We start from the raw sequence: 25,605 nt of genomic DNA on the forward strand, positions 1-25,605 counted from the left end.
TTAATTCACGATTGGATTCCTTTCTAAAAGGATATACCCTACTTCAACTACAAGTTATTTCATTTGTTGCAGAAATTCCTGTATGGAATTCTGCCTCCTATTGTATGCAAGAATTCAGACTTGGTGATCCCTTTTGGTCTACCAATTTTGTTTCCTCCCATCATTAAAAATAGTGCATGAGTTGATTCTGGAATATGAGAGAATCATACCAGTGAGAAATATGGACCTACACTAATAACCAGTGAAGAAACGACAATCACACCCATCTTCCTTCTTGGCTTTTAATTTACTCATATACTCTTTCATCATGACCTTTGAGGACATCATCATTCAATCTATAATATGTGTATGTTCATGTGTCAGATTTATTCCTTTCTCCTCCTCATTGTATGTACATACATGGTAAAGGTGGAAAAAATATTGGCTCCATATGTGAACTTAGCAAAATAAATATCCTTGCTCTTCATTTTGAAAATTTCTGCTGTGTGTATTGAGGAGCAGTGTGTTAGTCTTGTCCAGCATACTGAAAGAGTGTTGACTTCTGAAATTATTTTCTGTAACAGGAGAAAAGAAAGAGAGAGCTTTGAATTCTGCATATTGCTCAGCTACTTAAGTCATAACACACATTTTCATTCCTTTTACTGTAGCTTAATAGACAGTACAAGCAAACAGACAGTGAGACAAATTGTGTCAAGGTTTTCATCCGCTTTATTCAACATAAAATGTAGTGGGGCAGAAAGAGTGCCAATATAGGGAGGTTGCAACAGCTCAAAGAAGTGTCCGGTGTTGTCTTTGTTACCCCATTACTAGGTGGTCTTTGCATGCTAACTGGATAATGTACATTTTCCAAACAAATCCATGATCAAATGAGAAGGTGTCGTTGGTCCTAATTCCAAGCTTCTTTTCCAGATAGCATTTAGCTTGAGGTATTTGGTTTTTAATGTCTCACACATGCCCTTTTACTTAAACATAAATGGGCAACAGAGCCCCTCCACATATTTTTCCAGTTCCTGCTTGGTTTCACGTGTGTGTTTTTGTTTTAAGTGGTGCCTTGTGCTTGGGTTTTGGCTGAAATTTGCTATTGTTTGATACCTGCTTCCATAGTGGAATTTACTAGTTCTTTACAACTACAGTAAATGAAGAGCAGTAGGTGCACCTCACTTCAACTCCACCGTCAATAGTCTGTGTGAGATCTACACAATAATCTGAACAAGCAAACAGTCCTTCTTCACCACTGCAAACACTAGTGTGGCAGTTTAAGGTTATGTAGGTCTGTAAAATTCCTAGTAAAGATTTTATGTGTAGATTTTTAGAAAGCGAAGGTGAGGTGAAGTATATAAGCTGTATCTAACATGGATGTGTTGCCCAGTGCTTCATATGGTGGTAGCTTTATTTGCTTTTATTTGCAGGCACCAACCTCTGTGGCTCTCCATTTTTATGTTGATAGAGAAATTTGATAAAAACCACATAATACTATCTGTGGGTTTGGTACAGTATATAACATGCCATTTATTGAGCATAAATGTTAGCTAAAAATGAACCTGAGCAACATTGTAATTAGGCTTGTCAGGGTTACATGTTCATCAGTAAAGACAGGGATTTCACCATATAGCCACAAACTGATGGGGGCAAAATATTTCTATTGATTATGAATGAATTTTGCTGTCAGGTAAACTAAGAAATTTGCTGGTTTGACAATTCATAACAGTCTGAAGAATATTTAGTTCATAATTTTTTTGATATGGGGGTGGCTAATTTGTGATAAAACTTTCAGATTTTGACTCTCAATATCTACGGTCATTAAATTGTCCACTTTTCCCCCATCATTTTCCTTAATTGTGAAAATTTCAATAGATAAAATGGGAGAGCTTAAAACCCATAATTATGCAAATAATTTTTATTATGCAAGTAAGATTTTTAATAAAATCTTCAAAATAATAAAAAAACAAATTGAATACTGACACTTCTCATTATATTAGACAAGATTCTGAAAGAGCGGGAGGAGTTTTTATTTTGCTCATGATGCATAAGATGAGAGAACAATCCTGTAGCATATCAGTGATGGTGATATGGAGACAGATCATTCTGAATGGTTCAGCTGATCTCTATTCATTTCAGTTTGAGTCTCCTTCCAGTTGCCCCATCAGGAGAGGGGGGTTGTCCCAGTCTGAGTGAGCAGAGTTTGACCAGTGAAAACCCCAGATGAACGGTCATCTGTCTAGGCTAACTGCTTGGCATGACTGCTGACTATATCACTTTTTCAATGGTCACGTGCCCCCCACATGAACTGTACTTAAATGACTTACTTGTGACTCCTGTCCCAAACCTCCTCTCCAAAGGACACTATCCAGAGATGAAAGTTACATAAAGAAATTGACAGTATCTTATTCAGCTGTTTCTCACTGCAGTTATATATGCCCATGGGCTTGCAGATACATAAGGCTGCTCATGACTCTCTACTAACTGTCGTGAAGTCCTCTACTAGACTCTTTATGCCAGCGACTGGAGGTTGGGGGATGGGTCTCATACAGAAGAGGATGAAGGATAGAAGGTGCTGGGTATCTGTTTTCAGACCTGTGCCCTCCCACCTCAGGTTCTTCTGCTTAGATCTGAAAGGGAGCATTAGAGACTTAATCTCAATAGACGTGCAAGTGACCGTTCCTGAGGCTGTTAGTTTCCTTCAAAACAAACAAAAATTTATAACAAATACAATGTACGCAGGTGGTTGCACTATTTCATGTTTAACACTTCTGCCCCATACAAATCACAGGTAGCATACATTTTTCAGCATGGATGAGCTAGATTTCTCCATTGGGGATCAAAGGAGGATGCAACAAATGCCCCTAGAAGAAATTCATTATCACAAAACATAAAAGTTGCATATTACAAGATTATAAATAAAGCAAAATAAAGGCAGCCTTTGAAAATCAAAGCAGCAAGGCCTACAGGTCCTAATATAAAAACTTTTACAATTTTATTTTGGCTTTAAACCCTGAAGAGAAGCACCCCAGATGAGCTTATTCATTTGCAAGTACACAGTGTTTTGAAGTTCAGTGGGTGAAAGTCAGTGTTCTGTTGCAAAAAGTGGTGTCTGGACCCCTCCCTGGGCCAGAGACAGTGGAACCTGTGGAGATGCTTTGTGTTGCGAGAGCTGGGATTCCAGAAGTGCATGCACTAGTTATAGACTTCCTTCTTATCATGCAGCAGTGTGCTATGGGGAGTTTTCTTTGATCCACACATAACAGATACTTTTGTGAGCAAGGCATGCTAGGTTAATCTGCTCTTTTGTAAATTATCCTGTTACCATGCTAAGACCACTTAATAATGGGGGTGACATTTTACACATGTGCAAGGGTTATTCTGGACAATTCTCCTTTCGTTAAGGCAGTTGAATGGTTATAGCACAACTGGTGTCCTCTTAAATCTACCTGCACACCCTGACTACCCAATAATGTAATAACATTTTTGAAGCAACGTGCATGGCATGCAGGCTTAAAAACCTTTTATAAAAAATGTAAAATAGCTGATCATTTCTGGGTCCTCGTAAGAGATTTCACTTAAGCGTTTAAGGAGACTGAAATCCTTCATTTTCATCTATAGTGATTTCAACATCTAGAATGATGCAGAAGAAGTCAGAAGATACTGATTTCTCTGTCCCCTGAGAGTCGTGAAAGGGAAAATTTTGGTTGTGATGCTGGAAGCCGGTTAGGCTACAGAAATATTTTTATTTTTGCTCCCAGCCGACTGATTCTTACAAAAGCTGATTCCTAGTGCTGGGGAAAGAGAGCAGTAATGCAAAGGGCAAAGCAGGTGACAACTGCTTGCTTGGAAAATTGTGTCGGTTTTTTGTTTACGAGGGATAGTGCAAGGGCTTAATTCCTAATAATCTGTCAATTTGGTTTGACTTTTTCCTATGTTTTTGCAAATGTTAGAAAATGAAGCTGCATGTGTGTCAGTTAGGGAAGCTGGAACAGCTTGTGCATGAATTAAGAGGGATTCTATGGCATCGTGGAAAAGAATGGATCCTTTAATGGTTGCCTATAAAAAATGTGACACTTGAGTTTTGTAAAAGGTAGTTTTCAGAAACTGAAGTGCTTATTCATTCCCAAGTGTGAGATTTAATACAGCTAACCTGTGAGTTTAGCCTACATATTAAGATAACATGGAGTCTTACAGTGAAAAGACAGATGACAGTGAGTAAGTGAAAAGATAAACAGGTTAAAATTCCAGTTTTTGGAAATGTTACCCTTGTTCATCAATTAAAATAAGTGTCAGAAAAGTGTAGACAAGAAACGAGGCAAATTTGTGTGCATTATATTGTAGCAATTGTCTGAAAAGATATAGAACGATAGATGGCTTATTCTGACACTGGATTTTTTTTTCCTTCTTGGAATAGCTATTGCCAATTATAGTCCTTGTCAGGAATCAAATTCGAAGTCATTGTCAACTGGCAAAGTGTTACTGGACTCATTGGACAGAGTGAGATTCACATTAGATGAAACTCACCCCTGTGCAGAGGGGCAGCAAAAGGCCTGTGGCTAGCACAAGTGCATCAGTTATCCTATTTAAAGGATTTAGTGAGACCTGGGTGAGGCACAAAATGTGCCAAGTTGATTTCTTGCCTGTCAGAAAATACAAACCATAAATAGTGCTAGGTGAACCAGTATATTACACAAATACAATTGAAAAAAAATCATTGGTGGGGCATCTGGGGTCCTGCAGCCCCACCAGCTCCCAGCCACAGCGCTGCCCCTGGCTGGGTTCCTGCCACTGTGGGGGTCCAGCCTGTTGAGCTGCTCTTGTCTGGGGTCCCCTGGCTGTAGGGTTACTCCCAGCTGGAGTCCCATGACTGCTGGGTTGCTGGGGTTCTCAAGGTTCCCAGCCAGGGGCAGCCACACTGCTGGGAGCCAGCTACTGGGTGTGGAGTTCTGTCAGCAGCCCTGAAGCCGTGGGGACCTGGCTGGGGCCTGGGTAACCCCAGCAGCCTCAGGGCTGGGAGCTGGCCAGGGCACAGAAGCCCATTGGCATGCACACTTTAAAGTAAGGCTGTCAATTAACATTCACCAAGGCCTGTGATTAACACACATTATTATTTTTTTATTACATTGTCTTGCCTGTGTTAACCACAGGCATTAACTTGCATTGATGGACCCAAACTATTTATCCTAAATCTTGTTTCTGTTTCAGATGTACATCCAACTTCCTCTCAGCTACTCAGACTGGCTGTTCCTTCCTTCTGTGATGTGACCACTAAACTTTGCTGCATATTGAGGGGATTATTGCTTACTATTTCCTTTCTATTTTAGACATTAAGTGTACTATATCATCTCCCCAGATAGGAACAATTTTCAGTAAGAAATAAAATCTCTAGTCAGCCTACAACCAGGTTTCATCCAAACTAGTAAAATACCAACTGGAGATTTAAACTTGTTAACTTGTAGCTCTACTATTGATTAAAACTGAACAGGCATGGAACTGGAGGTTTATTGGTGAAGGAAGGAGAACAAGTGGAGAAACATTTTCCTCCTCATTTCATTTCCCAGAAGTGGTTGATATTGTTTGCTATGTTATAGTAAAATATTGTAATGGAGCTGTCGCCAGCAGTTCAACGTTATAAAGAACAAAGGCAAATCTCTAAATTCTGAAATAAGAGGCTGAAACTTCCAATTGACATTGTTCCAAGAGACCATCTTTTGTTTTCTGTGGAGAATAGTATAATTTAAAACAAAGCAAATGAACCACACAACTGAGTTTCTCTTTAGACTATGAACTTCTATTCAGCAACAGAAATGACTCTGTCACATCATTAAAAAAACACAGTTAATCCTTTAGCACAATAGGTACACTAAATTCTGAAGTATTACCTGGTTATCTTCCCTGATAATTTATATGACACAAGGGTCTTCCTCCTCACCCCCTGCTGCAATACCATGACAAGCACTTGTGTACACAGACAGTATATCCAGAGATAATAAAATGGTGTTCAGGTAAGACTTGAAAGCAAGTAACTGGACAGAAGATGGTGCATTAAAGATGAAGTGGTAATTTTTAATCTACTTTGAGTGAAGGGGATGTCTAATCCTGTTGCAAAACACAGTTGATCAAAGCATACTAGGGCAGAGGTTCCCAGGCATGATCCAGGCCAACTTGGGGGTCCATGAACAGGTTTCAGGGGTTCCACCCAGCACGGCTGGCATTAGACTTCTGGGGCTCATGGCAGAAAGCATGGAACTCCAAATCCTATCACCCAGAGTTAAATCCAAACCCTGAGCAATACATCACGGGGCCTCCATGTCCCTTCATGTTGGCTTGTGCTTTTATACACAGGAAAACAGTTGTTGTGGGACAAGTGGGCTGTGGAGCTTTTATAACATGTTGGGGAGGCCTCAGAAAGGGAAAAAAAACCACCTGAGAACCCCTGAACTAGGGAACTATTAGTGCATGGTAGCAGGGTCCACACAGACGTATAACACATAGCATGCAAGTGTGGTACTGCATTTTTATCCCAGTTTGCCAGGTATTAATATTTCCAATCCACGTATCCTTAGTCACAGTGGGGTTTTTGTGGGGATGTTATGTTATGGTATCTTTTGAACAACAAGAGAATATTACTGTTCAAAATTCATACCAATATGGTGATAGGTAATTTTTAAATGATATGGGTACATGGAGAAGAACTACTAATTATGAAAGGCTGCAAATCTGAAGCTAGTAGATTTTGTGCCAAGAACAAGTTGAAACTCTCTAATCCAGAACTTTCTTGTCTGTCAACATCTGTAAACTGGCATGATTTTAGTTTAGCTGGATGACCACTTATCCTGGCTGAGGCCAAGCTTCCCGGGGTACCATAAGGTTTGTTTGCAGACACCAGTCCTGGCTCTGTGTCCTGTGCTGCTGTTTAGATTTAGATGTAATTTACCTCTAAATGTCTTCTAAGAGCCTAGTAAGCAGTGAAAGTATTGATAATGTGCTAGAAAAAATTGACTTCCTGTGGTCTATCAGATTCTCTAACAGTACTGGTTGAGTCCCAAGGGATTTGGCGAGAGATGTTCAGCCTGTATTACAGAAGATAAAACATACATCTGCTAAGTAACAATCTCCCAGTGAGTAAATAAAAGCTACTCTAACTGAAATGAGATATGAAAGAAAACAAAGGTAAGACTCAGACAACATTAAAAGAAACGATGTAAAATGGCCGGCAAAAGTGATGTTCCATTTATAGGAGAATAGTTCAGCATCCACAAGGAACAGTACAAGACTGAATAATGGGGTTTTGATCAGGCCAAAAGCCAAACATCTGTTGTTCATGAAATATTAGCTTGATCCAGGCAAACAAAGGAACAAACATGTTCACTATAGACTTGAAATGTATATTTGCTGATAAAACCTGATTTTTTTTTTGAAGAGGTTTAACTTATAACCGAACAGTTTTTGGCTACTGACAACAATCTTGTGAGTAGTCATATAAAATACACAAGTGAGTTGTACACACAGTATACCTAAGGAGTTTTATCCAAAATAACCTTTTAATCCGGGGAGATACTGGATGACTGGAAGAAGGCAAACGTAGTGCCCATCTTAAAAAAAGGAAAGGAGGACAATCCAGGGAACTATAGACCCATCAGCCTTACCTCAATCCCTGGGAAAATAATGGAGGGAATCCTCAAGGAATCCATTCTGGCACACTTGGAAGAGGGGAAAGTGATCAAAAGTAGCCAACATGGATTCACCAGGGGCAAGTCCTGCCTGATCAATCTGATTAGCTTCTATGACGAGGTAACAAGCTGTGTGGACATGGGGAAGTCAGTGGATGTGATATACCTTGACTTCAGCAAGGCTTTTGATATGGTCTCCCACAACATTCTTGTCCATAAGTTAAGGAAATATGGCTTGGATCCTTGGACTATAAGATGGATAGAAGACTGGCTTGATGGTTGGGCCCAACAGGTAGTGGTCAATGGCTCAATATCTGGATGGCGGTCTGTTTCAAGTGGAGGGCCACAAGGCTCGGTTCTGGGGCTGGTGTTATTCAACATCTTTATTAATGACCTGGATGAGGGACTGGATTGCACCCTCAGCAAGTTTGCGGATGACAGAAAAGTAGGGGGAGAGGTAAATTCGTTGGAGGGTAGAGAGAGAATCCAGAGGGACCTGGATAAATTGGAGGACTGGGCCAAAAGAAATCTGATGCGGCTCAATAAGGAGAAGTGTAGAGTCCTGCACCTGGGGCGGAAGAATCCCAAGCATTGTTCCAGGCTGGGGACCTAGAGTTTGTGGTGGATGAAAGGCTGGATACGAGTAAACAGTGGGTCCTTGTAGCCAAGAAGGCTAACGGCATATTAGAGTGCATTAGGAGGAGCATTTCGAGCAGATCTAGAAAAGTAGTTATTCCTCTTTATTTGGCACTGGTGAGACCACATCTGGAATATTATGTCTAGTTTTGGGCCACCCAGTACAAAAAGGATGTGGATTTGCTGGAGCAGGTTCAGTGGAGGGCAACAAGAATGATTAAAGGTTCTGGAGCACAAGACCTATGAGGATAGGCTGAGGGATTTGGGCTTGTTTAATTTACAGAAGAGAAGACTTAGAGGTGATTTAATAGCAGCCTTCAACTTCCTGAAGGGGAGCTCTAAAAAGGAGGGTGAGAAACTGCTCTCAGTGGTGTCAGATGGCAGAACAGGGGGTAATGGCCTGAAGTTGAAGAGGGAGAGGTTTCGGTTAGATATTAGGAAAAACTACTTCACCAGGCAGGTGGTGAAGCATTGCAATGCATTGCCTAGAGTGGTGGTGGATTCTCCATCCCTTGAGGTTTCTTAAGTCCCAGCTGGTCAAGGTCCTGGCTGGGATGACTTAGTGGGGGTTGATCCTGCTTGAAGCAGTGGACTGGACTAGATGACCTCCTGAGGTCCCTTCCAGCCCTGTGATTCTGTGTGTGATTTCTGTGTTATCCATAGAGGACCTCACAGACTTGCACAAGAGTGAAGATTTAAACTTGCTATTCTGTAATGAAGAAATTCATCTAAAAAGTTTTGCACATAGAGAAAGTATAAACTATGCTATGGCCCCAGGACAAATAAGGACATGGTCCAAAAATCAGTGTTTTGGAACACATTAGAAATGCTTCTACAGGAAAGCGTGGGGCTTATTGGCATGAATGGTGATAAACAGTGTTGAAATGAAAAGGTGTCTAACACCCCTTCTAGAATATATTGAACAAGTCAGATCAACAGATAAAATCAACACTAGATTAACAAAAATGGTTTCCAAAAGAGACATGGCACATGGAAGGCAGCTCCTGTGATGCTCACAGCAATGCACTGAAAGCTAAAATATTCAGATGCAGTAGCTGACATCTGATGAGAATGGAATGAGTAAAAAAGATGATCTGTGTCTTTGGGGCACAATAATGTAGACTCTTCAACATGGCTTAGTAAATGCATACAAATTACTGGACAATGCAAACACAAAGATAGAATTGAACAGTGAAATAATAATAAAAAAAAAATCCAGTGGAAGAGAGATCAGCCAAACATGTGGTAGAGACTGTCACCTCATCCAAGTGCCTGAAATAGAAAATAAATTTTGTTCTATTAGCTTATTCTTCTCTACTATACATGAGTTATTGCTGAGCATATAGTGGCTTTTATGTTTACCTGCATTCACTACACCACTGACAACTGACTTATTCTTTTGTACAATGGTTTGGGATACCTGGGATATTAAAGACAAAGCCAAATTCTATTCTGTAGGCTGTTCTTGTATCTCTTCTTGCAGGGAAGCTGCATCATCAACACTCAAAAGATAAAACCCATAAAACAATGTGTTAAGATTCAAGAAATTGTGGCAGAAAAATCTATTTTGTTTCACCTTGTTATAAATTTCAGATCAAATAGATATTTTAAATTGACAGTGACCATCAACTCTAACATATTCCTTTCAACATTTGAATTATCACATTAAACATCACATGCAATTCTAATTTTAAGGTGTCCAGCCTTTCACTAGGAGCTTTCTTGTGTATCCTCTTTTTGACCTTCAACTTATTTTATACCCAACAAAAAAATCAGTGTTTCTGTTATGCACGTATTGCCAGTGATTGCTTATTTGCCTATTCATGTATATATGCTGGGATATATTTACTTTGTGAGATGATGAGCAAAAGATTATTACAAAACTGATTTATTCCTGGCAGCTGGCAAAACACATTGAACAGTCTACCTGATGGGAGAAAGGAGATTTGAGGTTTTATTTTCTGTTACGAGCCTTTATTGTTAACTGAGAAGACAAAACTATGTTCTATGTATTACATGCATAATCACTTTTTTCCAGATGCAGTGGTCAAATTATAACTAATCAAAGGGCAGACAGTAGAGAAGGTAGCAAAGTGAGAAAACCTTTTCTGAAAAGCAGTTATCTTGGTGAAGAGAATAAAAGCATGTATTTCCTTGAACTGCACACTTTCCTATATCAAAGCTGCACAAACTGCAGACACAATAGACATTTCTGCATCACTTGAGAGGACTTGTCTTGTCAACAAATAAGACAATTTTGGGGATGCATGATTTGTATGGAAGGTAAAGTCAGAAAAGCTGCAAAGGTTCATTATCAGAATAATGGAGCAACAGATTAAAGAGAGGAATGCATTTACATCATTAACAGCACTAGGGCTAGTGAAGACTGGTAGATTTTCATGGTGGTTTAACACTGTATGACACTCTGGAGAGTTCTGGAAATTCATATAAATTATTGTGTTCCTAGTAAGAAAAAAAAGAAAAGACAGCAATGGAAAATACATAGTGGACCACAGATATAAAATGCAGATACAAACTACAACACTGTATCAGTGTAACAGCTGTAGGGGATATGGACAATTAAAAGGGCTGTTAGTTTTGAGGCTTTTGGCCCTCTCAATTTTACTGGAGAATATAGGAAGAAATCAGGCAAGGAAAAGCTATAACCCAGTAAATGGTGGGGGGACATTAACAGAGACTGAGAGATTGGTTCTTGATTCCTCAGGTTTTCACCTCATAATGTTTGTTAAGAATACAAACAGCTGGTGAACAATGTTCCATTTCTTCATTTCATGTAATTCATGGTTTGATAAGGGAGAAGAACCCTGCTGACATAAAACTGTGGCCTGGCTAGTTGATGTTGCAGTACCTTTTTTGGGCCTAGTTGTTTCTTTGACTACATTAGTTGAGCATTTCTAGATTGCTGTCCTGAACTCTTCATGGCTGAGGCCCTGAAATGAGCTCAGCAGGATAATATGATCGTCCAGTAACATTCGGAAAGGCCTCTACTCGCAACAATTGTGATGCCTAAAAACTGGCCCAGCAAGCCAAAGCCTACAGATGTTAGGTAAGCAAGCTAAATGTTTTCGGTCAGTGAACTAAGAAAGGCCTGTGCCTTGACATCACTCTGGTAACTAAAGATAATGAGTTTGTGATGTTAAAGGGGCCTGTCCAAGAGATGTAAGAGCAGAAAACAATGGTACTTTGAATGACTCATGTCTTAACATTTCTTGAGCTGATGAACCAGTTAGCTGAGGCACATGCTTTGTTTGTGTATATAAATATTTAAGAAGCATAAACCATTTTAAAAATTATTTTAAAAGTAATTACCCTGCAATTACAAGAGATACAATAGTAACAAATATAAAAATGAATGCAGAACTTCTTTGCTTGAAAATTATCATGTATCAGTATAATGCATTTTTGGTTGTCCATTTGTCCAAAACTCCCCTTGTCATGGCAGGATAGCTTGTGTGCTCTATTCCAGGAGCTATGCCGGCAGGAGCTTAGTGCTCCTGGTAGGTTCAACCAAGCCAGAAAGGTCGAGGGGGGAGGAACCAGACTCAGCATGCACACCATTCCTTCAGAATTGGGGGTTTGGCTCAGGGCTAACAACCCTGACCTAGAAATCGCCCTTTGTTATGGAAACAGCAACAAAGAATTCCTTCTCAGCTGTGTGTGATAGCCTTTCAGAGAGACTTACAGTGACTTGTATGAGAGCCAGCAGTGAAAGCAGAAATGAAGCTCCTGACATGAAGATAGAAGTCCTGAGTGCCAAGACTAAGACCAGAACTGGGTTCTGGAATGTACGTACCATGTATGAAACAGGTAAACTAGTGCAGATCGCAAATGAAATTAGATGCTACAAGCTACATATCCTTGGCATCAGTGAGAGCAGATGGATTAGATCAGGACGAATGAAGACTAGTACTGGTAAAATAGTCTTCTTTTTTTTAAGGACTAATGACCAACACAATGAGGGAGTAGCTATCATTCTGAAGAAAGGAATGGAGAAATGTTTGATTGGTTTCCATTCCAGCAACGGTAGACTGAGAGCCAGAGTGAAAGGTAGATATGTAAACATTACATTACATTAATCCAGTGCTACACCACAACTAATGAAGGTGAAGAAGAAAAGAGATTCTACTAACAGCTTTAAGCTGAAATAAGAGCAGTATTACATCATGATCTTACAATACGTAATGATCTTACAGCACCATGGGGGACGTGAATGCTAAAGTTGGGAGTGATAATATGCACAATGGTAGAACCATGGGGAAACATGGGTGTGGTAGCATGAGTGAGAAAGGAGACGGGCTAGTTGAATGCTGTGCTTTACACAATCTTGTCATTGGAGGTAGTGTGGGAGACAATGATCTGCGCTTCAAAGTTCGGACTGGAGTAAGGCAGGGACGCGTCATGTCTCCAATGCTCTTTAACTTAGTCATAGACTGGGTTATGTGGCATACAACAGAAGATGAGACAAGAGGCATCAGATGGTCCTCTCCACAGTAGAGGACCTTGATTTTGCTGATGACCTCCTGTTGCTTTCCCATGCTCATCATCATATGTAAGAGAAGACAAATAGACTCTGCACCTTTTGGAAAACAGTTCAGACTAGGAACTAGTCAGAAGGAGACAAAAATCATAACCCTAATGAGGCACCAGCATCAGTCAAGATTGATGGCCATGACCTACCTGCCACAGAGAGCTTTATGTACTTGGGTAGTATCACACAAGACAGAGCCATCTGAAGTGATATGCAGAGCAGATTCAGTAAAGCCAGAAATGTCTTCATGAGTCTGGATGCTGTACTGAAGTCATAACAGTACAGCATCTACACCAAACTGAAATGTTGAGAAGACACAGCTCTGATAGCATTATTATATGGATCAGAATGCTGGTAGATGACAGAATATGACTTCGATAAATTGTTGACCTTTCACACCAGGAGTGTTTGGGAGATCATCCTTATTTTTTGGCCAAGAATAATTTCAAATAAGGATCTGCTCGCAAGGTGCAAGCAAGATGACCTGGTTACCATAGTTATGAAAAGACACTGGAGATGGATGGGTCATGTGCTCAGGAAAGATGGACGCTCCATCACAAAGACTGCTGTGCACTGAACACCTGAATGGAAGCAGAAATGATGACAACCCAAGACAACATGTCACTAGATTGCTGAAGTAGAAATGAAGAGCATGAATCGCACTTGGGGCACTATTGAGAGGCTGGCCAGTGTCAGACAGACATGGAGGACCTTTATTGCTGCCCTACACACCAGTAGACATAAAGGATGATGATGATGATGATTTGTCCAAAAGCCATTGGTGTTCTAGGAGATAAGATGCCTAACTTGAAGGTATTGGTACCAAGGGAGGATGGGCCAGTGGCACTTAATTTTGATTTCTGCAAAGGTTAGAAAAGTCTCATTTGTAAATCACTGACTATATATATATATATATATAATATTTCACAGCTCTTTAGTCCCTAAAACCCTGATATGCTGAATGAGTTAACACTTAGTTTTATTTGTATTGTGGGACATATATATGTTTGTTTTTACAAATAATAAACTGAGCAAGCAGGCTCAAAAAGAACTGAACCTTGGCATCTCAAAGTTAAAGTTTCTGAATCAGTCACTTTCAGGAAGTGTGTTTTGAGATCAGTGCCTGTCCAGAATTCAGATTCTCTTCTGGCAAATGGAGGGCAAGAAGTGACTACATGAGAATGGGAAGGTTAGCCTATGAAGTAAAATGGAGGGAAATGCAAGGCAGCTGAAAATTTTGAGAAATAGTGTCTGTCAACATAACTGACTACTGCGTAAACAGTAGCAGAGAGGTAGTATGTTAGTCTGTATTCTGACAAAACAAACTAGCAGTCATGTAGCACTTTATAGATTATTAGGTGATGAGCTTTCATGGGACAGACCCACATCTTCAGATCAATAGCATTCCCAGTAAAGAATGACAGTTATACGTCCCATGAAAGCTTATCACCTAATAAATTATTTTGTTAGTCTTTAAAGTGCTACATGACTGTTGGTTTGTTTTACTGGGTAAATGTCATTATTGCACAGGCTTGTCATCCAGAAGGAGTTGCGGGTAAATCAAGGTACCTCAGAAAACTTGCCCAAAGATATTAAGAAATACTAGGAGACGTTGATGTGACTTGCATAAAGTTTTTTCACGAGAGTGTCTCTTTCCTCCTTTTCATTTCAGAGTACAACGTATTCAATACTGTATCCTCTGGAATGATTATTAGTTTTTATCATTGTTGGGCAGACGAGGCAAACATTAACATTTAGGAAATATGTAGGTTGGATATATATCTTGACCTGTCAACTATTGCAGTAGCATTGTATCTTATCTATTAATTTAGACAGGAAAAACTAAACATGCCTGCCTGCCAGTGCCCCATTCTGCAATGCACTCACTGACAGTTATGCTAGATAGAATGGCCACAAATGTAGGATAGCTGGAAACACTGCACATTTAACACAACGCTGACCCTCTGCATAGTTGAGAACCCAGGTCTTTGAAACTGTGGGGCAATTTTCCTAGTAAGCAGGCTCTAGTCCAATTGATGCACAAGTCTGCTATGAAGTACTAAAGGTTGCCTAAAAGGGAGAGAGTAAAATTTTATTTTTCTCCATTCAGATAGCAATTAATAAACCCCAAAGGTAACAGCCTCTGTTCATTATGGATAGTATTAATTTGGTAGGTCAGAGAATTGTTCTACAGGTTGCACCTCCATGGCCTGGCATGGTGGGGACCTGAGTGGCTTGGAACAAGAAAATTTGCCAGACCAGGGGAGGTTACCTGCCACTGGCCTCCAAGCCTGCTGCTTGCTATTTCCACAGAAGGCTCCCTACCTTTTCCCCGACCCTACCTGCTGGGCTGCTCACCTAGCTGCTGCAGGGGGCAGTCGGACTCTGGCTTCTGCTACAGGGCTCTGGCCTTGCCTCTCTGCTCCCTGGCGTTGCTGCGGAGCTCCAGGTTTGCCCTGGCTCCACACTGCTGTGGGGCTTCCACAATGCTCTGTCCATAGTCTGCTGCTGGGGGACTCTGACCCTAACCCCACACTCCCCGGCACTCTGATGGGGCTCCAGCCTCAGTTCCTGCTGTCTCCACCCGTACTGCCAAAGCTGTTGCATCTAGCCCCAGCTGGATCACCTGACCTTAGGCTCCCAAATCTCTGGTCCAGGAGCATCAGGGACACTGATGTTGCTGGACTCGGTTCCAGTTTTAGGAGGTGTAACCTGTAATTTGAAATAAAATGGTAAGAGAATTTTATTGACAAAGTACTAGTATGAGCAGTACTATAGTGAGAAAATATAAGCAAAACATGAATAATTTTGGATTATGTAGGAAATAATCATGTTTCTTCATTTGAGATAGTAGAAATTCTGTCCACTTGAGTGAGAAAATTCTAATCCAGAGATGTGATAGGTGCAGAATTAGAACCTCTATTATACATCACAAAGGAGGGAACTAATTTTTGGCAATATCCAATAACTTTATGCATTGCTGATATTCCAGTTCTAGAGTGCATTCCATATAAATATTTTTCTGGGTAAACTTAGTGGCTTTTAAAGAAGTTGTTGTGAAGCCAGTACTCAAGGTACTAGCTCACTGCTGACAGTCATCCTAACAAGTGACCTTCATACAATCTGTTTCTTAAAATGTCATTGAGAGAATGTTGTGGCAATGTAACTGGCATGCTTTTACGTGTGTGGGCTTTTTTGACCTTCCTTTGGGTTATAGGCCTCATTATAAAATGAAAACTGCACTAGTAATGTCAGCTGATGATCTCCTAGTTGCAAAATTGCAGTTAATGTTCATGCTGGTTACTAAAAATCTCTCAGTAGCCGTACATTGAACTGGTCATGAGCTCTGTTGATTCATTTGTGGAACCTAACTTAAGGATCTCAACTGGTTTGAAAGAAATCAGTAGTTTTGTGCCTTTGTTTCTTTTCTCCAAAGACTCACTTCTACAGAGTTCCATAGTGATCAAAATTGCTATTTCTCACATTCATATGTGTGTATGAGGATATTATGTAGGTAGCCAGTGGGACAACTTTCATTAGTAAATGTTACAGAAGGTTTGCAAAGGTGCAGAATTTGGCCAGGAAAGGTTTATGTAGTTTGACAAAACTTGTACTGTCTGCAAAAAGTTTAGATTATAATAAAAACAATGAATTTAGGAAGCAGATCAACTTTACATTTAAAATCTAGTCAGCCAAAATGGTCTTCAACATCAGAGCGATGTAAACTAGAGGTAAAGTGTCAAAGCTAGTTAGACTTTTTTAATAAAATAGTTAATAATTTGGGAAAAAAATTACAAAAGACTTCCAAAATCATGGATTGAAACAAATGTCTTTTATTTAAAAAAATCAGTTGCCAAGACTAAAATATTAGAGATGATTTTGTTTCATATGATATTTTACAGATTGGTGTGGTAGAAGCTTAAATGGCTATACAGTAATAGTAGATCACTACGGAAGGTTACAGGGTAAATTGAGAGGGATAAGAGATCTCCCTTTCAGAAGGACCAAGATGTGGGTACTAATCTTGGGTTGAGTAAGCTTGTTCGTCTTTGTATGTTTTCCTTTCTCTTACAGGTTTTTGAAAGTTGCAGGGTCAGTCGGTGATTGTGTGTGTGTGTGGGAACTTGTTGAACCTTTGTTTTCTGGATCATTCTTGATCACTTTTGATCAGCTTAATTCAGCCTTGTGATAACCCTCCCCCTGTGTGATTAATGAGGATGTAGTGCTGACCTGGGAGAGAAGGTCTAAAAAAGGAGGCTAAGCAACCAAGGGGAACTAGCAAACAAGTGAAGCTGAGTTGTTGTAGTTTGTAAGAGGGTGTCATAATGTAATTGCTATGGTTAAGAAGGGTCACATTACCAGTGCCAACACCACTCCTGTCTCCTTCACCTGTGCCCGTATTCAAAAAGAAAACCGCGGAATGGATTCTTCTACTCAGTCCTAGGTGTTCTGTAGAGACTCTGTCTGCATTTCTCACAGAAAGAAAGGCTGGGGCAACCATCCAGTGTGAAATCTCTCAGGTGGGAGAGCTACAGGAAGAGATGGCTATTCTAAGGAGCATCTGTACTGACAAAGAATTCATTAGAGTACTTAGGTAGAGACATCCAAAGCTCAGGAAGCTATCCAGTTAGGGAAGACTGCTATCATGCCAATGGGGGAGGAGACTATGGCTTGGTCACAGGGAGGACACTGATTGCTGCTTACTTCTGGAAGCAGGCAATGCTCCACCCTGCTCCCAACCCCCCAAGATGGAAGAACCATTATACTGCCCTGGCAATAAGGAATCACCCCTAAAGGTGGAGGAGGAAAATCAATGAACCCAAGTATGGGAAGATCACAACCGCCATTCTCAGGAGGAAACATAACAGCAGTTGGTGACTCTATCTTGGGGGAGATGGAGGCACTCATCTGTCAGCCTGACACAGCATCTTGGGAGGAATGCTGCCTGCCAGGGATCTGTATCAGAGATGTTATAGGAGGACTGTCAAGGACAATCCAGCCCTGTGACTACCACCTCAATGCCACTCATGCATGTGGGCACTAATGATACTGAAAGTTATGACCCTGAGCAAACCAGAAGTAACTACAGTAACTGGGAACAAAGGTGAAGAAGTTTGGGACATGGGGTGTTGTCTCTTTGATTTCCAGTCAAAGGTGGGAGCCCAGGCAAACACATCGTGGAAACGAGTGCCCATTTGTGAGGACGGCTATCCTCAGGAGTGCAGCAGCTTCTCTCATCATGGGATGATGGCCTAGGAAGGACTGCTGGACAGAGAAGGAGAGGCAGATATATTGGAGTGTAAGAATAGGATCCAGAGTGACCTAGACAAATCAGAGGACTGAGCCAAGAGAAATGAGATTCGATGAGGACAAGTGCAGAGTCCAGGACTGGGGATGGAAAAATCCCAGGCATTGTTACAGGTTAGGGACTGATTGGCTAACTAGCAGTGCAGCAGAGAAGGACCTGGGGGTTACAGTGGATGAGAGGCTGGATATGAGTGAACAGTGTGCTCTTGTAGCTAAGAAGGCTAATGGCATATTGGGATGTATTAGGAGAAGCATTACCAGTAGATCTAGAGAAGTTGTTATACCCCTTTTATTTGGCGCTGGTGGGGCTACATCTGGAGTATTACATACACTTCTGGGCACCCGGTATAGAGAGGATGTGGGGCAGCAGAGGTCAATGAAAATGGGCACCCGGTATAGAGAGGGTCCAGCAGAGGTCAATGAAAATGATTAGGAGGCTGAAGCACATGACCTGTCAGGAGAAGCTGAGGGATTTGGGCTTATTTAGTTTGCAGAAGAGAAGAGTGAGGGGTAATTTGATAGTAGCTTTCAACTTTCTGAAGGAGGGAGCATTTAAAGATGCAAAAAAGCTGTGTTCAGTAGTGACAGAAGAACAAGGAACAATGGCCTCAAGCTACAGTGTGGGAGATCTAGGTTGAATATTAAGAAAACCATTTCACTAAGGCTATGTCTACATTTGCCCCCTTCTTTGAAGGGGGCATGGTAATCAGGGTAATGGGAGATTACTAATAAAGTGCTGCGATAAATATGCTGCACTTCATTAGGCAAATTCTTCCTTGCAGCAACTTCAAAGTGCCCGTATGCTATGTAGCTGCAGGCACTTCAATGTGCCCATACTACTTCCAAGTGCCTTTACTCCTTAGACGTAGCCTAACAGAGTGGTGAAGCACTGGAATGGGTTACAAAGAGAGGTGGCAGAATCTTTATTCTTTGAGTTTATGTTCTCGTTTGACGAAGTCCTGGCTGGGATGATTTAGTTAGGGCTGGTCCTTCTTTGAGCAGGGAGCTGGACTCCATGACCTCCTGAGGTCTCTTCCAGCCCTAGGCTTCTATGATACTTTTGAAAAAGGAGCAGAGCACATTTGAATATAGAATGGCTAACCTGATGAGGTGAGATTTAAACTAGGTTCAATGGGCAGGTGGAAAAAAGCTCAAAGTAAGTCCAACACATGGAGTCCTGAGAGAAGGATCAGTATCTGGGAGGAAACAGGGGCTATTATAGTAGGGGTAGGAAAGAGAGGAGGCAATATAGTGGGAAATTGAATGACTGTCTCAGCTGTCTGTATTCTAATGTTAGAAGTATCAAGAGTAAGCAGGGTTATTCCTTTTTTTTTTTAAAGCTGTAATAGAAAAGTATGAACTCCTGGTGTCATCACATTTTTCAGACAAGAAAACAAGTGGCATTGTGTCTGTTCTACAAAAGATTCTCACTGCATGCTTTCATACTTTTTCTTTGTAAATAAATAATGCCAGTGGAATAATTGGTTGAATGTATTCAATATACATATAATGAACAGTAGAAAGTACCTGTACCCGGAACCTCTGATTTCTTGTGCACTGCACTCTAACTCAGCATCATTTTTCTTTAGAAGTCACAGAAGAATTATTTAAAAAAAAAAGTCAAGTACTATATGTAGATCACACAATCTGTCAAAGACTTCTGAAGTACCAAACAAATTTTCTGCACTCTGGACTGGTTTTGTGTTGTCTTATGTCTTGGGGCTTCATGGATTATTTGCATAAAAATATCATGAGTGCTGAAAATAGAAGACAAAATATAACAGTATATCCTGTAAGCAAATTTTGTTTTCATCCACAGCAATCCCTTTTCCCTTCAAAATTTTTGTGTTTAAAAAAGTGTATAACCATCTGATCTTGTTTTTCTTTAGTGTTATGTATTGCTAAGTATACCTCTCTATTATCCAGACTATTTGAACATCCAGCAGTCCTGGGACTGTCAGATATGAAAGTCTACTGTATGAGGAAAGGTGACTTAATGGGTGGCACGCTCAAAGATCAAAAAACCAGTTGCCGTGAATTTTAAGGAAAGCAGGGAGGCAGACGTGCCAAACACTTTTAAAAGGAAAGGGCCACCCTAAATACATCTCCTGACTCATTTTGCCAGAACAGGAAAATTAATCCCAATATTCTGCATAATTCCAGCTCTTAGTAAATTATTGCTGCTACTTAAGTTGATAGGTTTTATATTCACTTCCCTCTTTTAATGCTGTATGGTAATTGTAAAGTGAAGGGAAAAGCTTCTGCAATTCAGCTGCAAATGATGTCATTGGGCTAGCATATATGGTTTGTAAAATACTTCAATATGGAAGATGCTAAGTAATTGCAATTTACAAATGTTAGTATTTCTCTACCTGTAAGAATGATGTCATGGCTTTGTTGTATTGTGGTGGTTTATTCTTGTAAGTCTGTAGGTTTTCCTGACTTCCCATAACACCAAGAATACATATTTTATTTCATTCTATTCCTGGCTTTTTTAATAGGTTTTTTGGTAATTCTGTTCCTTCTACTGTGGATGATAGACCACTGTAATTTGTAAGTCCCTCTTCAAGTAGAGAGGGAGATTTCTGTTTGATATACTGTTTAAGATTCTGAATGGGCTTGAATCAGGCATTTCTCTTTTTGTATTGTTATTAAATAGCATATTTCATCTGATACAGGTAGATCAACATAACCAGTTCAGAAAAATAAATGCCAGTCTATCCTAGATCACTAAATATGATTTATCATTAAACACAAATTTAAACCTAATTTAAGATTGACTTGTTTAGTTAAGGAACCGCACCATTTTAAGAAAGGTGGTGTTGGAATGTACAATGTTCTAATACCCCTTCTGCTGATTTTGGATTTTGTGCGAGGAAGGATGGATGAGTAATCTTAAACTGTGATGCGATCTCAATTGAAACAAGATGAAATAATTTAGATGGAGCAGAAGACATATTCCAATACTACTACAATGGGATATTTTTGTCTAGACAGCTGAGAACTGGCACTCATACCAGAGAGACAGCTTACCAAAATGTATTCGACAAAGATTTTGGGACAGAGCAATATCAAACAGGTTCTCCACTAGGATTCTATGAAATGGGAAACTTTATGGAGTATGGTGCTTTTACATTGTTCAGTTCAGTAAACTCTTTTATGTATGGCAGTCTATTATCCAGAACTCCCAAATTTTAACCATAAGTATAGTTTTACAGTATAGTGAAAGTAAATACAAATAAATACAGCAAACACAGCATAAGTTTGCAGTGTACAATACTACCGTTGTTCCATACATTTTTGTTTAATAGCTAATCTTGTTTTTCTTTGGTGTTATGCATTGCTAGGTATACCTCTCTATTATCCAGCATATTTGAATATCCAGCAACCTCCCAGTCTCATGACTGCTAGATATGAAAGAATTGACTGTATAATCAGAATGATGCCTCCCAACACCTATCTTGCAATTATCACTTGAAATACTTCTAATAATTCAATGTTGGATCCCTTCCTCTTATCTGGGACCACAGTTTCAGCATTCTATGCCCATCACGCCGATACTTTACAAGGAAAAGGAAATATTGCAAGAGGGAAGACATCTTGGGGAGTGAGTAGTGATGTGATGTGATTGTCAATCCATTTTCTGGTCTTGTAATACTGCAGTTATGCCTCTCCAACAAATCCTGTTATATATTAAGGTATTTGTTTAGTAGAAATCAAATAAGGTTTATTTATATGTCAAAGCTTTCACAATTTATTGGCATCATTTCTGGACTGAAGCAGAAAGGTTATAAGCAACCAAGTGAAGTCTTGTAGATGCTAATGTTAGAGTTCTGCAAATTGTTGCTTGGAATATTGTCTTAATGCATCCAGCTTCCTTGACAACCAAGTATCTGTTTTGTTGCTCACTAAATTATATTCTATTTCTAATGCTGCTTTGCCGTCGGTAAGTTTCTATTGTAATAGGTATTTGTACCACAATGTTCTTGTAGGGAAAAAAATCCATAATATATAGAAATGTTTCAGCAGTGTGCAGATAGCTGAAACCTGATTTTGTCTTTCCTTGACTCAGATTATTGATATCTCTAATAACTCAGAAATATGATTCATAACAAGCATGAAATTGGTAACATTGTGCATTTCCATTATGAAAGTTGGCTTTGCTGGTATTTACTGAGCTGAGCCTGGTTCACGAATGTTTATTTGCTATACTAATCAGAATGACATACTACATGCAAAAGCTGACTTTTATTATCAAGACAGATATAAAATTACTTCTAACTTTAGATAGGCAGGCAAGCACAAGTAGGAGTTAAGCGACTCAAGTTCTCTAACATCTACTCATTGAGTTACTTTAACTTTCTGAGGCCCCAGTTCACAAAGACTATATTGTTTAACACCCTCCCTCTATAGAGATCCTACCTGATTTGCTGTTCCTGCAAACACTTATGCCCATGCTTACCTTTTACTTGCATAGGTCACCTTGTTTTAGAGAGACTGTTCAGAGAAGAAAAACTAAACTTATGCATATGTTTTCCGGATCAAGGCATAAGCATGTAGAATGTGGATACATTTTACTAACACTCTTCACCGTTAAAAACTCATCGGTGTCTGTAGAACTCTGAGATTCTCAGATGAAAGCTATCACTGTGCAGAACTATGTGTTATTTCTTTAAGAAAGGTTTTTCTGCCTCCTTACATTCCATTGCTTTAGAAAGTTATTTTTGATCTGACATATACAAGTGTCAAGACATCTGGGTAATGGAACTTCAACAAACAGTTAATGTAATCTTAAAAACAAACAAAAAATTCCTCTAAAGTCAGGCTCTGGTCACCATAGCCTTCAGCGCATTAACCCAGGCCGTAAGAATTATATCTTTTAGACTGGGAATTTTAGTCCCTTTTGTCTTTCAGTACCCAAAGATCAGAGAGCTATATACCATTATAACAATATGTTTAAGACATTTCTAAAGTAGCAATCACTGTAGCATCTTGGCACTGATGATAATAAAAAGACTGGAGAGCCTAATTAAATCGTAGAATAATAAATTAAAAATAGTGAAAGAATATGAAGCAAATGACTGGCTCTGAGAGACAGACCACCCACCAAACAAAGGTTTAACTCTTACCCTTTTCTTAGGGTGTGAATTTATTAGCATTCAAATGAACAATAACACAACATAGTTCTATCCCAGCATTCTTTCCAAGCTTAATGCCTGCCACAGCTCTTGTTGTTATGCTATGTGCTAAGGGCCTCTCTTCCTCTCATTCAAGATCACTTAGGACAGCAAAACTTAGAAGTCTTATGACTCACTCTTTTTCCACTGCAGCTGAAGGATCCTTCCTCCAGGTTTGGCATTATTTGTAAGTGCTGCAGACCAGGGCTGGCTTCCTCTCCTGTCTGCAGGATAGACCAAATGAGTTTGTCCCGTCCATCACTGAGGTACTGTTTATACATTGCATATTTAATCTGCAAAGTTCCTTGCCAAATATGAACTTGAATTTCTGCCTCAACTCCCAATGTCATGTAAATATGCCAAATTAATTTTTTAGGAAAAAGTTAAGAAAACTTTCATTTTTTACTGTCCATATTTCTAGGTTCCATGGTGGTTTCCAGTTTCATAGGCACTAGGAACAGAAAATTCATGAGTTTCTGGTATTATGACATTTCCACTTCAGCTATGTGGACCCAAGAATGTCGTACAAAATTCAGAGAGCATTCTTATTCAGAATGAGTATCGAAAGCTCGTATAGGATATGATACAAAGTAATTCTATAGCAGTAAATTAGGCCACATGCTGGTCTGTTCTTTTAACATACATGCTCTGTGCTCTCAGAAGATCGAAATTTAAAGTATATGTTACATTTAGACAATCTTCTGTAAGACTATAATGCATATTAATCTAATTTTTCACTATCTTTTGGCAAAAAATTAATACATTGATTTTAAAAGAAAACTATAATAGCAGCATAAGAGAGTGAATTTCTCTGCTTAGCGACACAAATATGTAAAGAACATCCCTCCCATCCAAATCATAGTCATTTCATCTTGTGAGAAACTAAGTGAGAAATACAAAAATGCTGCATGAAAGGAATGCTCATCCTCATGCAGAAGGGATCAGAAAGAGAAAGAAAAGAAATGAAACTAGGATGCCCTGTTGCTTTCTCAACACAATGTTTGAGGTAAACTTCATTATAAAAAGCTCCATAGTTCAAAAGTGTTGTGACTTGGCAAGAAATTCTGAACTAAGAGAATAATTCAGGCATCATCTACAAGCAGTGCCAGCTCTACTATGTCCATCTGGTTCCCTGGGTGGGAAACAGAGAAATGTTATTGAATAAGGTCGAAGCTCCATTCTTGCTGCCTCTTTTTTTTTTTTCTTCTCTGACTGGAAAACATACCGTTGAAAGTACAAGGTTTCTGTGGAAATAACAAGAACAAAAGGACTTGCAGGAGGCACTATGTATAAAAAACATTCAATGTTGTCTTCATGTACACATGGCTTCTTGTGGAGGAAGATAGAAAATCTGAAAGCAATTTAAACACTGGTGAATGACAGGATAGAAAATGAGAAGCAGAGGCCTGGGTAGAAGAAGACTGTACATTAATGGAATTTCTACCTCTCTTCTTTCTTTGTGTTTCTGTGTATGATCATCCTGTGTAGTTGTAGATTGCACAGAGTGATACACTTCACAAACTGCTGGAAGCTGGAGCTGAATAGGAAATAATCATGGGGGCAGAGAAAACTTTGTGTCAGAAAAGTACAGATTTCTGTGAGCAGTATTTGAAGCTTTGTCTGAAACACCCCTCACACTAGCCTATCCTATGCAAACATTTAACAGCACAGTATCATCACTTGTGATCCCTGGTGGTGGAGGATGATCTTTCACAGACTTTATCTTACTTATGTTCTTTGGTGACTGAGGTATCTGATACTTGAGCCACAGGTTTGTTGGCAGACATTACAGGTGTTGATGGAAGACTGGGTTGAGCCAAGACTGCAGCATGACAAGTTGTCTCTTTCCTTTTTTCTGGCATTTTTCTGCGACCAGGGCAAGGTGGTTTTCCTCAAAAGTGATGTTCCTTCTCTGACAAGTCTTTGCCAGTTATCCTTATTGTGGGTGGCCATCCCCCAATGTATGATGTCGATGCCACATCTCTTGATGGCCTCTCCATTTCTTTTCCTTTCCTTTCCTTTTTGGTAAGCTGGCCATACAGCAGTTGTCTTCTTTAGAGCATTTATCAGGCATACACACAGTGCCTACTGCATCTCAGATGGTGCTGGATAATCAGGGCCTCAACACTGAAGATATTGGCCTCTGTGAAGACACTGACAATAGTGTGACAATCCTCCCCCTATGCATTGACAATCTTCTGAAGAAAATGCTGGGGCTGGTATTCCAGGTTTTTCAGGTGTTTTCCATGGGTCACCCAAATCTCTCAGCTGTAGAGGACAG

The sequence above is a fragment of the Carettochelys insculpta genome, chromosome 7 (genome assembly GCF_033958435.1).
Source record: "Carettochelys insculpta isolate YL-2023 chromosome 7, ASM3395843v1, whole genome shotgun sequence".
NCBI lineage: Eukaryota > Metazoa > Chordata > Testudines > Carettochelyidae > Carettochelys > Carettochelys insculpta.